Raw genomic sequence first — 10363 nt, forward strand, 5'->3', positions numbered from 1 at the left:
TAAAAACCCTTGTATTTGAACCGGAAAAAAGCCCGGTCTCTGGAGAGCTATTCAATCGATCCTCGTGCGTCCTTCACTGTGACGTTGTATTTAGTGTTTTAATGTCAAAGAACTTTGGCGTTATGGACGCTGAATTAATTAAAAATTCAGAAGAAATACCGGATGATGAGTGCCCATGGCCGCACCTGGGAGTTGTTCAAACAGAGGAAGGAAAGGAGACAGCGTGCAAATGTAATGCAAACTTTGTTTGCCATCTGCAGTGATTTCGGCTTACAATACTTCAGCCTCTAATCTCAAAAAGCACATTATGGTAAGAAGACTTATAACCATATTTATTTGATCGTTTTCGTTTTTAATGTTGGGTAGACCTCACGATAATTTGCCTGAAAACATCACTTGAAACATGTAGGTATGTGACAAAATGACGTAATACGCACGAGCGCTTTGTTCCCACGGCTGTGTTCCCAGCAGGTATTCAGCGCCAGACGCGTTGTTGACTTAGGAAATCTGTCATATCTTTGCTTTGTGAATACCTCTAAAGCCCATATAACGTAGACTAACTGTATTCCGTACACAACGATGTTCCGTACAGATTACCTTTAACTGCCAATAACTCAATAAATAATTTGAGATCACACACAAAATTCATATCTGTGTCATCCTCATTTCCCCATCTTTAATCCACGACCAGGAAAGAGAACCTCATGCAAACTGTTTCAGTGATTATTCAGTAAATCTGCAGGGTGCGCCTCTTGTGTTTGAAAACGGCCAGTGGGCAGGCTTATGCTAACAGACTGCAGCTTCAGGGGGAGACAAGTGGGGCAGCAAAAATGTGGACTTCGGTTTAATTTATGCTTCACACTTTATTTACGTCTTTATAAAATGAATGATTTTTATCACAAACTGTTAAATATATTACCTTTTGTTGAAAAAAATATTTGAAATTGGAGTATTTAATGTTTAAAGTCGGTTGCGTCCGATGACTGCATAGAGCCAGTCGGATAGCACGTCTGTCAGTACCATCTTGTATGCAGTGATTATGTTTAACTAAACTTTCATCATGCTTTAACAAATTAAAAAACATCACAATCAAGTAAAATAAAACATTATTTCATCTTTAATGTCCATTTTCGTAGCTGAAATCAAGTTTTGCGATCTGTACGGAACATCATTGTTAGCATGTACGGAACACCGTTTTCTCTAATCATCTTTCGTACACAGGCGGAGGAGGTACTTTTTCTCACTTTTCTCAAAAACTATTGGTCCAAAAGACATCAATCAAAGTGTAAATCATACAATAGGCCTTCCCCCAGAGAATGCGCACACAAACATGCTTATTTTGAGCAAGTTACATCGAGGAGTAGACGAAAGCTTGCGGAAAAGCCCGAAAGTGTACGGAACACAGTTAGTCTACGTTACTAGTGACATAAATTACTTCCTCACGTTGATTCTCACGTTCGAATTTCCAAGATTGCTGTCGTAAGAAGAAAGTTATAAGCGAAGCAAAATTTCTCTCGTGTTTGGCATTGAAATCCTCTATGAAGGCGAGTATTTTTTTGTTTCAAACCAAATACTTTTGATAGAATATACATTTAACTTGAATTAGGTGAAGTTTGGGATTGATTGTAACATTCGCATGTGCTTTTTTAAGATCCGCAAGTGACGTTGTTGTCAAAAGCAGAATCGCCCATTCAATCATATTGGCTTCCAAAACTTCTCAGTTTTCATCAATCCGTCCGTGCATTATTTTTTAAAGTAATCATACAGAACGAAGGATTAGAATCTCTAGATTACATTATTGGCATAATTTTGTCAAACATATAAATAAATACATGCATGCAACATGCATGCATTTATTGAATTATTATTAATGATAAATAACATAATCATCAATTAATGTATTAATAATATCTGACCATTTAAATTGCTCGCCAGCATTATTAGTCAATTAAGAAACATTAAAGAAGCAATGAAATGTTTCTTTAATATATAAAAATACAGCTTTTATTTGAGAGGGCTTTGATTTCATATGGAAAGATATGCGTGGATTGATGCTCTCGGTTTCATTAATTAGTGGTTAATCAAAAATAATAACATTTATATATATATATATATATATATATATATATCTTTTAAAAAGATGTCGTCTTAATCTTGGGCTTTTAATTACATACAATGTGGTGTTTGAATTATGCAAATAGACCAAGAAATGAGAAAGTTATGATATTTTAAAGTGTTTGGTCAAGCGGAAGTTTTTCATAGTTTTATAGTTTTAATTGGGTACAAAAATGCCCCCTAATTTTCGAGTTATAAAAATTCCATAACTTTCTTAATAATTATCCGATTTTAATAATTTAAAAACCATGTTAAAGTTATTTTTATTATTTATCATATGGTTATAATTATATATGTATTTATATTTTTTGTCACATACCTAAAACATGAGCTTCAGTTACCTAGGTGACGAGCACGTAGACCGTAAAAAAAGATTTAACATTGTAAAATGGCGCTCAAAGTTAAATTTCATGTCATTGTCAACATTGTATTATTCATATTGAATCAGTGTTTTAAGCTTATAATAATAAACGGTCTAATAAGGACTCTTTTATCAAATTCGTCTGTTGCCGCGTCCCACTGGCGTAGCAGTGTAACTGCACTGACAGCCTGTCTAAATTACACATATGTCAGTGCTAACTCATAAATGCTGATAACTTTTGAAATATTAGTAGTGTACTTTTGGAAAGCTTTCTTGTCCAATAATATTTTAACTCTTTTCCCCGCCATTGACGAGTTATCTTGTCAATTAAGAAAAAAAAACATTTGCATAAAACGTGTTTCTGAAGAATTTATGTTAATGTGCAATACCGCGATTGTCCACTAGAAAGCGGACTTAACCAATTTATGGATAAACTGAAGCCAAAACGTTATTTACTAATTTTATGTTTGATATTCGTTCTGAATCTGATCTCTAACTAAATTCCTTCACAAAAATGCAATTGTTTCAGCTTTTTGCTAAAAAAAATGTGTATTTGTAAAGAAAAACACCAATATTTAAGAGTTTATAAGCAGGGAAAAAAATAGGATGGAACGGTTTTTCACTTTTTTTATTGTTTGTTTGAAAGTAGAGGGTCTGTTCTTTCATTTGATATATATATTTTTAGAAGAAAAATTTCCTGGAAGGCATTTTGTAAAACTTTTGTGAAAATCATAAAAAATGCTGGCGGGCAACTTTTCGAAAAATGGCTGGCGGGGAATGAGTTAATGTAAAAAAATCTGTTTTTAAATAAAATAACCCAACAAGCTTATTTATGTTGTATCATAATTCATTAATAATAATAACATTAGACCATTTTTATAACTTGATAAAAATTATATGAAGAAACAATATGAAATAATATAGCTGCTGTTAAAATCATTTAACATTCTTTAAACAGACAAAATTCCTGTACTATGTGTTTATTCGTATAAAACACAAATTGCCTGTTTTTAATCTATTAATATCTCTGATTTCATTCAATGGATTTAATGTTTATTCAATAAATATCACCGGCTAAAAAGTAATTTGTAGCCTACTTGAGTAGTTTTTAAGAGGGGTACTTTGTACTTTTACTTAAGTACATTTTTAACACCAGTACTTTTACTTGTAATTGAGTATTTTTTTTAGCAACTACTTGTACTTGTACTTGAGTACAAATTTTCAGTACTCTTTCCACCTCTGGATGACAGTAATTCAAAGGTAGGGAGAGAGTCATGAAGTTGCGATGATACACTCAGGAGAGATGCATGTGTTAAAGACACTGGACGCGTAATGAGTGAATGAGGGAATCCTTTACTATGATCATGTGGTAGAGAGCAGATGACGATGATTGCATCTCTTAAATTATCTGTTTTAAAGCAACACCAAAGAGTTTTTTTACCTTAAACTAACGTTTCCAAAAAAGTTTCAGTGGTTTATACACTGTGAATGGCACTTTCACATTCGCTTTGCAGCCCTCTATCGGCCAAAACCGCACTAAAGAAGTTTCCAACCGTCGGGTAGTGGTCCCGTAGTTCGAGTGAAAACTACAAAAATTTGCTTTACGGCAGACCTACAATCCAATCAGAGCCAGCTATGCTGCAGTATTTACAACAGTGCTAATGAACAATTACGCGTCTAACCTGTAGGGGGAGCAAAGAGCAATAACTCTTTAGTGTTGCTTTAAACGTTGAGATAAGGCTTTTTCGACTTCATGTGGCTTCAAAACAAAAAAAAACTCAATTTAATGGCTCCAACACGCAGCATTTCTGTCAAATCAATCAGGGCCGGTTCTAGATATTTGGAGCCCTTAGGCAAAACTTATGTTGGAGGCCTCTTGCTTTAATTTTAAGAATAATGTGAGTAATCATTCTACTCAACCATCAAAAATACGTTCTTGTGTCAACTGTCAACTGTCTTGTCCCTCTGTTATCTGTCTGTCATCTTGTCGCCTCTTTTATGTTATGTGTTACACTCAGTACGTGGTGCTTTAATCCCCCTCCCCTTATGTGCCCAGGGTCTCACTATACTGGTTGAATGGTTACGGTAGGACAAATAATGCACTGTATATAAGTTAATCTATTGTCTGTATTGTAATACATTGTGTAAATAATTTGCTTTATTACAAAATAAAGTTGTCCTCCGAACAGGGGGGTGGTAGCGGACCAAAAAAAGAATAATGTAAGTGTTTTCCTACACTGTAAGAAATTATTTATCAAATATATTTTTTTCCTTTGCTTTTCTTTTTATCAATGTAACAAATAGATTACAAGCCATTTTGTTAAAATTTAATTAGAAATTATGTAAAACCACCTGTGTTGTGGTTGCAGTAATTTATAAAAAAAAAACTGTTTTGGGGATAACACAGGATACCAGTTTTGCTTTCACCATACAATACAATTAAAGTGTCCTTAACACACGCTGTTTCTGCATATCTGATGTTAATCTGGAGTACCTATAGAGTAGTATTACATCCTTCATATCTCTGAAGAGTCTTTAGTTTTATCAGATTTATAAAAGACAGATCAGCTTCATGAGCTGCGGGAGGAGCGAGTCACATGTCCACACTATATACAACACTGACTGGATAACTTATGATTCACTACATATTTGTGTCGTTTATATTATATGCACTTACAGGCCTATTTTTAACAGAGGTTTTACTTACCGCATGCAACTCATGACCCAGTTGGGGTTTACTTACCGCATGCAACACACACAAAACTTCACTGCTACCCGGAAAACAAACTATATCCATTGTTTCCATAATGCTGGCTTACTTCTCCTTAGATTAATTAAATTGTTTAATAATTTTTAAATAAATACATTGTTTTCCACATATCTGAAATTTACTTGTGGTGATAGCCGATGAAAAGGGCAATCATTACCCACCGACAAAAAAATGGTCTACTGCACATTTGACAAAGAACTAATTTTAATGTGTGACTCAACACAACACTTTGATTTATTGAACATTTATTTTAATTTCACATTATAGTTCATTAATCCAACCACCCAAACTTTCTTTGCCATGAACAAAGCTAACACTGTTCGTCAAAGCACCACAAAAACACTTTACTGTTTTTGCACTTATGTACAGTATGAAGCAAAGATGACCCCTTTCATCAAACTCTATTGAATACAATAATATATCACTATAGTATATTAATAATAGACAGTGCAGGTCTATAGATTATAAATGTGGTATTATAATGGTTATCATTTCTATTAGATAGAGTAGAAGCAGGAAAGGTGCCTCTCTTTCTATTTCTCTTTTGCTGATAAAAAAAAGCTTAATCCACTCATTATTTTAGATTCAAAAGTCTACTTGCTGTCCTGGTGACAGGTGACTTTACATTACAGCTTTACGATTTTTTTATATCTTGAGTCAGATTGAGCTTTGCTCGTTCAGTGCAATGGGCTTGACATTAGGCTAATTATCATTAGCATTGCTTTTTTGCTACCATCTCTGTGCAAACTTTTAAGATTTAAGAAAAGATATTTGGTTCATTAATAATAAATAATAAGAAAATGGGAGCTAGAAAATGCAACACGTTGTCGTGACTTTTAAAACAAGAGCCAGTTGTTATCACCATAGAAACCAGAGGCACGCTGAAACTGCATCGATTCGGGTTTTACAAATGTGTTAAAGCAGGGGAGTAGTGTTAATAGTTCAGCAAAATGAATGTGCTTCTTGAAAAATGGTGTTATAGTTTTGAAATTTTAGTTCAAAAGCCTGGTTATAGTGTTTTAGCAATCGAGAAAAACTATAATTAAATATGTCTAATTTCACCCAGACAATCCCAGACATCTCGGCATGGATGAAGAAACACAACCTCCAGCTACACCTAGCAAAGATGGAGCTGCTTGTATTTCTAACACAACCCAAGATACAGTACGTCCTATCCAACTGGGCAACACAACTATTACTCCTTCTAAAACAGCAAGAAACCTCTGTGTAATATTTGATGACCAACTGTCCTTCACTGATTACATTGCAAAGACAGCACGATCATGTTGATTTGCATTATTCAATATCAGAAAGATACACCCATTCCTTACGAAGCATGCTGCACAACTCCTGATCCAGGCCCTGGTAATCTCTAGGCTGGACTACAGCAATGTTATCCTTACTGGCCTTGTACAGAGCATCAAACCACTTTAACTGATTTAGAACGCAGCAGCTCGGCTCATCTTTCAAGAGCGCATAAAGGCTCTGTTTAAGTATTTCTTAAATACACATGTGGCGATACATACGCCAAAAGGGCGAGAAAAAAACTAAATAACCTGCATACGTAATTATCCTAATGGTTACCAAAGCAACGACTACGCCACCTGGGATTTATCCCCCCCCCAGGAAGGACCCGAAAAGGCCCACAGGTTCACTCTCCCTAGAAGACGACTCAGAGACGTGGATAATTGGTATTAAAAAGATTCATAAGGCTTTATTCAGGTAGAAATGTTAAAAAGATCTTGCCTAAAAGGGGCACTCATCAAAATCACGGCACACCACTGACACGAAATAAGGACTAATCAAACAGAAAATGAACAAGCCTGAAACTGGGGTATAACAACCAGGAGGCAGACTAGAAACAGAGCTTGTAAGTAATAATAATAATAATAATACACACGTGCACCAAATCACTGCAACACCTAAACAGATTCACTGCAAATTCACACCACATTAGGGGAGGCTATTTCTGCTCAGTCTTAGTCTGCCTTCCTCAGGGCCCCAAGTTACAGACAAAATAATCAAACACTTCCAAAGAAAACCACTCAACATTTACCCAAATCAAAAGAATTAAGCACAAGACGACAAATAATAAATGGCAATGAATAACCAAAAAAACAAATAATAAATTGTAATGATAAACAAAAGACAACAATTAGTAAATTGCAATAAGCAAACAAAAATAATAAATTGCAATGAATAAGCAAACAAAAACAAATAATAACTTGCAATGAGTAAGCAAAAGACAAATAATAAATTGTAATAAACAAAAGGAACACAAATAATAAATTGCAATAAGCAAATGAAAATAATAAATTGCACTGAATAAACAAACGAAAACAAATAATAACTTGCAATGAATAAGCAAAACAAACAATAAATTGTAATGAGCAAACGAAAAGAAACCAAGAAAAGATTAAATATCACACAAAAAAAGGACAAAGATAAACTAATACACCAATTACTAACCTAAACGAAATAAACTACGCAAAAGAATCCAAAATAAACAGAAAGCAAAACAGCAGTGTTAGGACCTTAAGCCATGATGCCGGGTAACTCAAACACCTGAAACACAAACAACATTAGCAAAATGTCACATGTCTTAAGGAAGGCTGAATGGACAGGAGTGGGTTAAACATACCAGCCTGCATGGGTCACAGCATATACTCCGCGGCCGAATCCGTCGCCCCCATCAACCACTTGTGACAGAAGCCGCAGATCAAAAGCACACGCCTCAATTACACCGCGATTCCCTAATACAAAATGAACCAATCGTTCGTAATGCTCAGATGCCGAGGACACCACGGCAACAAATGCCAGCCTCAGAGAGCTACAATGAGCAAAAAGCATAACTATTAAAAGAGCAAAACCAGACAACCGAACGGATGAAAAAAACGCCAGTACATACCTTTTGTGTGGAAACAAGCTATCGGAACTGCAGCACAGCTGAGCCTGCAATCTCCCGATTCAAGGAATGCCACGTAAATCACCAGAGACTAAAAGTTTGCGATCCTCAAATAGAGAATGCTGCGGTACAGATACCAACTTCACAAGAGCTTATACTAAACGGAAAACAACTATTAGAATGATTAAAACCAAATAATAGGACCAAGCATAATGACCGCCAGTACATACCTCTCGTGTGACAGCAATGCAATACTGACAAAAATGCAAACAGCTGAGCGTGACATCCGGTCGCCTTACCTTCAGCCTTTATATATACTCATCCTAACCAGAACGCAAGTGAAAGTGATTACCTAGAGGGGCGTGGTCAGGCCGGCACCCATAACTGCCTTCCACCACAATCAGTTTATGCTTAGACTCTATAGCCCTATCCAGATGGTAATTGTTTCTTATAGACCCTTTTACAGCCCACGTCACTGTGACGTCACCGCTCTAGCTGGAGGCAAAAAATAAGTAGGAACTCATAGCCGGCGCGCTAAAAGTTTGAGTTTTTGACTTTAAAATGTCATCTGGTTGTGTTTTTGGCTGCCAGATTAGAAGGAACAGCACTTTTGGTTCAAAAATAAAGTTTTACCGGATCCCGGCAGACATTTCTTCACAGAAATCAAGAAGACAATTGTGGTTGAATGCAATACGGCGCACAGACTAGACGATCATAAATAATACTCGTGTTTGCAGTGCACACTTCATATCAGGTAAAATAATCTATGCATATGTACTGTTGTGTTGGTTTTATCTAGTACAAATCAGCAAGTTTCTGTTTTATTGGTGAAAAGTCGCCAACCGCGCTATTGTTTAGCTTAAATGTTAAACAAACATACAGCGATAGATGTGTATGCCATTGTTTGAATAGTCTCTTAAAATAATCCACATTGCTAATCATAGTTAGCCCAGTGATAAGTTACATAAGACAGTAAGCCTAGACAAAATTACCCAAATCCACCTGAAAGTAATTCATATGTTGTCTATGAAATATCTAAAACCTGGTTAAAATCGCAAGAGTTAATTTACAAAAATACCTGTCACGGTCCCGCAGAATCAGTGACTGTACATATTCGGACAGATCCGAAACTAATTCTGCATCCATGTTTAATAAATCCCTCCTAAAACATGCTCGTTTAAGCTTGTCAACATAGCCTCTGCGGCTCTTTCTGCCTCCAGCTAAGCCCCGCCCACACAAATACGTCACAATGTTTACCAACTGTAAAAGGGTCTATAAGGATGTCTGTAAAAGCATATTTGCATGCATCCTCTGCGAATAAAACTCATGCGTTTGGATGGAGATAAATTCACATGACCTGAATGTAGAATTAAATACATTTTAAAATTGTATTTAGCACTTGTTGCTGCATATAGACATTTAACATTTTCGTGATTTTCTTCTCTTTATTTATATCAGCTGCCACTCGCTGTAGTGGAGCGATGAAAAAACTTTATATTTGATCATTTCACCTGAAGCTGAAGGTATCAATGTTTAAACTGCATGCAAAGAAAGACACTTTCAATGATGCAGAATAAATGTGAAGTGCATGACCATACGGGGCTTTTAAGTGGTCTAAAGGGATGTGCAGCATTTATTGCATGCTGAATTACCACATGGCCCTGGTGTTGGTCAAAAAACAGTTGGTAATTCAGCAGGGAATTTTTACGCGGGTGGTCGCAGAAAAACACTGACATTCTGGATTCGGACAGCAATAAAATTACTCACTACCCCCTGTAAATGTGGAAAATACATTACATCCTCACAAGGAACAATTACTGTCCGAATATGGCTTAAGGGTGTTTTCACACTTGAGTCCTATTTAAGGGCGTTTTCACACTGCCAATTTAGTGCAAAACTGGGCACGGTTTGCATGAAAATCTAGTAATGTTAAAGCTGTCATGCAGATCCGGAAGTGCACAGGAGTACCAAACCCAGACTATCTGAAAGAGGTGATCTAAGCAAGGTTGGAATGGGACTGTGGTGCAGTACCCGTGATTTTGAAAGCAAATCGGCCTTGAGTGAGCAATCGTCCAGGAAGCAAAGTAACCTGCGCATGTGTTTTAGTCAATGACCTTTTGATCCAGTGTATACATAACAAATATGTGCAAGTGTCGCTCTCTCTGCTGTGCATAACAACAACAACATATTAAAAAAACAAAAATATGTCTAA

The 10363-nt window shown here is 36.0% G+C and overlaps 1 long non-coding RNA gene across 1 annotated transcript; it reads right to left on the reverse strand.

Moving 5' to 3' along the window:
* Window positions 1-6971: 6971 nt before the first annotated feature.
* On the reverse strand, window positions 6972-8469 carry LOC135749948 (uncharacterized). The gene is made up of 4 exons (XR_010532532.2): window positions 8382-8469; window positions 8155-8308; window positions 7888-8076; window positions 6972-7811 (listed from the first exon to the last, which is right to left on the reverse strand). It is a non-coding gene; the product is annotated as an uncharacterized lncRNA (long non-coding RNA).
* Window positions 8470-10363: the final 1894 nt, after the last annotated feature.

This window comes from Paramisgurnus dabryanus, chromosome 1 (assembly GCF_030506205.2).
Source record: "Paramisgurnus dabryanus chromosome 1, PD_genome_1.1, whole genome shotgun sequence".
Lineage (NCBI taxonomy): Eukaryota > Metazoa > Chordata > Actinopteri > Cypriniformes > Cobitidae > Paramisgurnus > Paramisgurnus dabryanus.